Here is a 6000-nt window from a genome sequence, read left to right as displayed (position 1 = left end):
TTAACCATTGTAGCGTCTTTCTTTGGGCTGTTCTTCCTCACATGGCGCCCACATTCATCTCAGAGTTAGTTTTCACTGTTATTTCACATCATTATAGTCTCACTAAGCTCACACAGTTGTTGTTTTTGGCATGCTGTTAGATTGAGCTTTCCCGTAAAATTTGTCTGTCCAACCTGTTCATTTCTCATGTTCTGGACTTAACAGCAGCAATAATTGGTTTGAATCATTTACTGAAGTACAGGCAGAGCAGTGACTGCAATGCCTGCTGTCAATATTTTAGGACATACACCAACACCTCATGCTCAAGATTTTCACTCCTCAGCAGAAAAGGAAAGAGTTAACCGTGTAATTTTATTAATGTCACTATTTCTAGAAGGTCATGCTTTTAAGCACCACAGTTGTTGTAAATTATTTTGGTTATGCAGATTCTTTGATTTGCAGTCTGATTAAGTCTTTATAGATTTGTTTCTTAGGCATAGTATCCATAGAGAAAGGACAAATGATGTTTTCTTACAGGAGTATTCTTATCTCTACGCATTCTTTATCAGCAACCCCAGAATTTTCTTTTATTTTCTGAAAACTAACTTTGAGCAAAGGATGTTGACAATTCACTGAGCCTAATCTTTCTGGAATAGAACTGTCTTAAGGGTGGTGCATTATTTATAATTTTAATCTTTAAACCAACTGCTTTGCTCAGAAAAATATATGACTCATTCTGAAAAGTATAAAAGAGAATGCCTGTAAGAAGTCCTACCTCCGACGCATCCTAAAATTAGATTGTTAGACGCACAGGGTGAGGACTTTTTCTTGTTTGTTCTGAAACGCGCCTAATAGATTCTGAAAACTATGAAAATATTACTATGAGACAATAGTGGTTAAGAAAACCTGGCGTATTTGAGAACACTTGCTGACACAGCTACATACAAAGGGAAGATATTGGTTGCCATCTTAAGAGTGCCCAGCAGACAACAGCCTGCAAGGGAATACACTAGCGTATATATAGAGGCCAAGGACAAGATTTTATTCAGAAGAACAGAAGCAAAGCTTCTAAGAACGCCCTGCTACCTCCCTTAAACACCTTTTCACAGCATCCCAGTTACAAATGCACCTCCTTCCTCACTTCAGAATCCAAAACTTGTTCTAATATTTTGAGGGGTAAAAAGGAGACTCCTTCCCATAGCCTAAACTAGAAAGGGAATCTCCACAGTCTAGCCAAATAAAATAATTTTTCAAATTTAGCTTTTATTGCAGTTTATAGGTATTGCCTATAAACCTGCCACTCCATTCAGAGGGATGCAAACTCCTGAATTCCCTACCTGCTGGAGAGCTTTTCTTGTACTTGCAGTCCTCATTACAACCCAGAGCCCCTCAAAAATTTGAGCTAAAGAGCCATCAGAAAAGATAATACAGTGACAGAAACAGAGCAGAGTGTGTTTGGTGACACAAAGGTACTGATTCATTCTCACATGTTAGTAACAGAAATCGTAGGAATCTGATGCCAGAATTCAGTGTCCTGTCCCTTCCTTTCACAGTGATGCCAATTGAGGGGTATAAACTTATCAATCAGATGCACCAACACTTCAATGCTGTGCCTCAGGGAAGAGAAAGGCATCTTTTCCTATCGCTAACCAGAGATTAATAACATCCCAGAGCACAGGAACTGATAGCCCTTATTCTTCTACTGCCTAGAAATGCACTATGTTCATACAGTCCACAAGAGTGCCAGTCAAATGGGATGGAAAAATGCTTCTGTTTTCTTCCTGGGATCTTGGCAGGGATCTGCTCCCCGGCTGTTATTAAGGCTACACTTTGTGATGAGTTCAGTCTAAGCACTGAGTAGGATAAATAATACCAATAATAGCAGTCAACGAAATGGGATTCTGACACTGCAGTTTCCTAAGCGGTACACCAAAATGTATGCAATTTACCCATGTATATAGTAAAAAATTACTAATAAGCATTTACAGCCAATGAATCCCATCAGCACAAATTATAGCACTGTAAACTACCAGCAAAAAAAGCAAGGTTCTGGGACTTCAGACTCCAAACACCAAGGCAACACCGGACTAAAACTAAAGGACAGTCATGCCGACAGTCAAAATTTGAAAACTTCCTCCCCAGAATCTACACCACAGAGGGAATACCTGCTCCAAATTTCATAATCTTAATTTACAGCCTCTAACACTGAGTTTAAGTACCAGGTTCATCTACTCAGTTGAAAACTACTGGAGTCTTTAAAACTCCTACCAATACAAAATCTTATGACTCTGTTCAACTCAATGAATAAGGCTCCTGGGATGCTGGTTTCCCAAACCCCAGTGTAACCCTATGCCTAAGGTAACTAAAAAACCCTCTTAAATTACTACTTGCGTAATAAACCAGCATATAAAGCATTAGTCCTTCCAATGCTAAATAATCTTCTTTATGTCTTCAGACTATATGAGGGCCACAGATTTCTGGCCTTCGGGTTCCCAACTCTGATCCCTAAGTATGAGATTCACATATACAAAAGCACCCCCAAAATGTGAGACATTATCTCCTGCTAACATCAAACCACCACTTAACCATACCGTGTCTGTGGAATACAATATTGCACAAAAATCACTAAAAAATGAAACCATTCCTAATCCAAGTATAGTTTTACCCCTCTTCATTTTTAACAGGCCTTGACATATATCATACTCCAACCCTAGCCTGCTGTAACTCAGCTATGGGACTCATTCGAACCTTGGAAGCAAATATAAAATGCTAGGCGCTTACTGGTACCAGACAACTTTTAGAGAACCTTGTAATAGTACGTGCTCTTGAAGATTTGGATTCTGGAAGTTTTCTGAAACCTTTTTTCAGCTCCCAACACCCACAGATTCCAGAAGGACATCAGATTTTTACTTCTCAGATTTCTCCTAACCCTAACTGCATCCCTGAATTCCCCAGGTAACATATAATATTGATGTGTTGAATTGTTAAATACTCGAAACCTAAACCAAATCTTCTTTGTAGCCAGAGATTAATCCCTTCATAAAAGTAAAATACACAGCTGTGGTTCATATCAGCCCACACTTATTGGTTCTTAAAGCTGTAGATGCCTAAATGTTAGCCGCAGCCCCCAACCTTACGCTAACCTCAATTCTAAGAATGAGGCCAGTCTTTACAGTAACTTGCGTGGGAAGCAACTGAAACACACAAATATCTGAAAACATAGACTGAAATTGAAACATATAAAAGCAACATTAATGAAATGCAGTGAAATGTTATTACTAAGCAAACACAGAACGTGGCCATAAATTAGGATCTTAATAGCCTGAATCCCAAAAACTGAATTTTACTTTGGAGATCAACTACAATAACACAGAAGATAAAATCTCCATCAATCCTCAGCCCACCTTTTAGTACCAGAGCTTCAAAACCAGAAGCTCTAATTCTGAGCCCAAATGTGTGCTTAGTAGTATCAATGTATTGATCAATCCTCACAGTACATGGGAGTAAACGGGTCCTGCCAGACACCTTCCTAAATCTGAAAGCCAAAAAGTTGAATCACTAGCCTTATAATCCAACTTTAATTCAAACCATAAGCTTAATCTGACGTCTAGAAGGGTGACGAATCATTTAAACATCCCCAATCCCTACTACCGCCAGCACTCTAACTCTTGGGTCTTTTAAAATCCATAGAGTTCTTAAAGACTTAGCTTTACAAAGCTTGACCTTGGCCCCAAACTCAAGCATAGTCACACCTGAGGAAGGATATGGGGACTAATTCAGATCCCCAACACTAGCAGTAGTTTCTATTTATGGTAGCCCAGGCTGTGAGAGAGGATTTTTTAGGGGAGGTAGAGAACTTAACTCCCTGCCAGAAGGGAGCTCCTACCGTTCATGCTCCCAGCTATCTGTGCCCTTGAGAAACAGGGAATTAAGTAGACTTTCAGTTTTGGATTTCTAAAACTTAATACTTATTTTAGGTCTAACCTCAGACTTAATTATAGGCAGAGACTAACGCCTAGAAATTTCCTGATAGAGCAGCAAGATATTCGGATGACAAACAACTAAAGCTGGTTATTTTCTTCATTTTGCCTCGTTGTTACCTCAACAGATCGGGTTAAAAATCCTGGCCTTTGCTGCAGATTATTCCTTTTCCAGACTTAGATCTGCACTGCACGACCTGTGATATACCACACCTTTGGTGAATAATCTACATTTTTGCAATCTTTTTATTTGTTGGAATAATCTTCCTGTCATATTTAGAGTACAAACGAGCTGCTGTGTTCTTGGGGCCCTGTTTTGAGCTGCTGCAGTCGTGCTGTGTGTGTGCAACTCTTGCAGGAGGATTGAGAAGCAAACTGGCTTCTCAGAGGCAGAGTTCATTTTGAAAGGATTTAAAAGAGAATACAGTTATTTCAAAGGTCATTGAAACTGAAGGGATGACAAGTATTTTTCCATTTTTAAAGTATCTTTACCTTTGACAAAGAAAAAGGGATTTATCATGCTGAGACAGTCTGTTTTGCCAAATAGCCTGTCAACTCTTGTTTGCTATAGGTGTCTTACACAGCAAAATCTAAGTACTGAACAGTTCTGATTAAAAATTCAGATTCTTGTAAAACTATGAATAATCAAAACCAGGTGTTTACAATAATAAGAAAAAGGGCAGCTTCCACAAGCCCCTGGCAGCTTTAACTCAAGATTCCTCTACTAGTATTAACATACAGTATTCAGTACTGCCAAGAGAGTTTTTTTTTTTTGTCCATGAACTTATTTAAGCCCTTCCTGTTGAATACACATCAGAAGGGTTACTGTTCATTTCTCACTCTCAAGACAAGCAACAGCAGAAAAGCTCCAAAAAAGAAAAAAATCTTCTCAGGGAAGCATAAATTAACAACTACTTGTCACTCTTACATACAATCAGGCTGATCCAGCAAGTCTTCCCCCCTTGAATATACACATTTAAACAGAGTATTTTTGCTTGAAATCTTAAGAGGTGAAAACTTGAGAATGTGTTAAAAGGATTATTTATAGTAGCCCAAGTGTGATGTCTAAGAAAGACGTTTCTTCATGTTACAAGAAAATTGCTTCATACCAAGTCTGAAAAAGACAAACCCATCTCTCAATGCTGTCTGACACCTTTTCTCTGCTATTTTGCCAAAGCAAGGCTGTTACTCTTCAGTCATATAAAAAGTGGTGACTGTTTCTGGGAATCTTTATTACCAGTCCTGTAGGCAGTAATGAAATAACTGCTGTCTGAAATAATTTTCTGCATCATTCATTCACAAATTAACCAGGAGTCCCCGCTAATTCACCTCCTACTGTTTAACTGCGATTCCCTGTTTAACTCTTCAACATAATTTCTTATGTTATAAACAGACATGTATAACTTTTGAAGCACCTTATCTTTCTCATGTTAATTTTCCTTATTCTTGTCATGTGCCATCCTTCATATTAATCAAACCCTGCATGAAAATTTTTTCTTCCTGAAGAAGGTCTTCTGACCTTATTACAGCAGCTTGCTACAGCGGAATTGATTTCAATACTACCGCTACTCATAAAATCACAGAAAAGAAAGGCTATTAATTTTCCTCTGTCTTAAAAGTCAGCTTATTTTTAAGTGCTCTTCAAGATTACCTTTTTTTTTTTTTTTTTTGCTATAATCAAATAAAGTATACCAATAAAATGTAGTCAGTTCTCACATGGAACGAAGTGACTGCTTGTACAAGGCAATACAGGGAAGTGTCCCTTGATCAATCATCAGACGTCCCAGAAGAATTAATTGTAATCCCCACATTAGAGCTTCTGTTTCTGCTACATCATTGTCGTTCCCCACCCCTCCAAAGCCATAAGCCTAGAAGTGCATTAGTGCCTCCTGTAAAAGCAAAAGTATTCAGCAATTCCTCATATTTTTTTTTTCTTAGTAACTCATTTAATGACACTCCCAGCACTCTCACTTAACTTTTAATTAAATTATTTCTATTATTCTTTCTAGGTTAAAAAGAGGTAAACTAATCAGTGAATATC

This window comes from Chlamydotis macqueenii, chromosome 8 (genome assembly GCF_036417535.1).
Source record: "Chlamydotis macqueenii isolate bChlMac1 chromosome 8, bChlMac1.mat, whole genome shotgun sequence".
In the NCBI taxonomy this organism is placed as follows: domain Eukaryota; kingdom Metazoa; phylum Chordata; class Aves; order Otidiformes; family Otididae; genus Chlamydotis; species Chlamydotis macqueenii.
Note: the sequence above shows the minus strand (reverse complement) of the source record.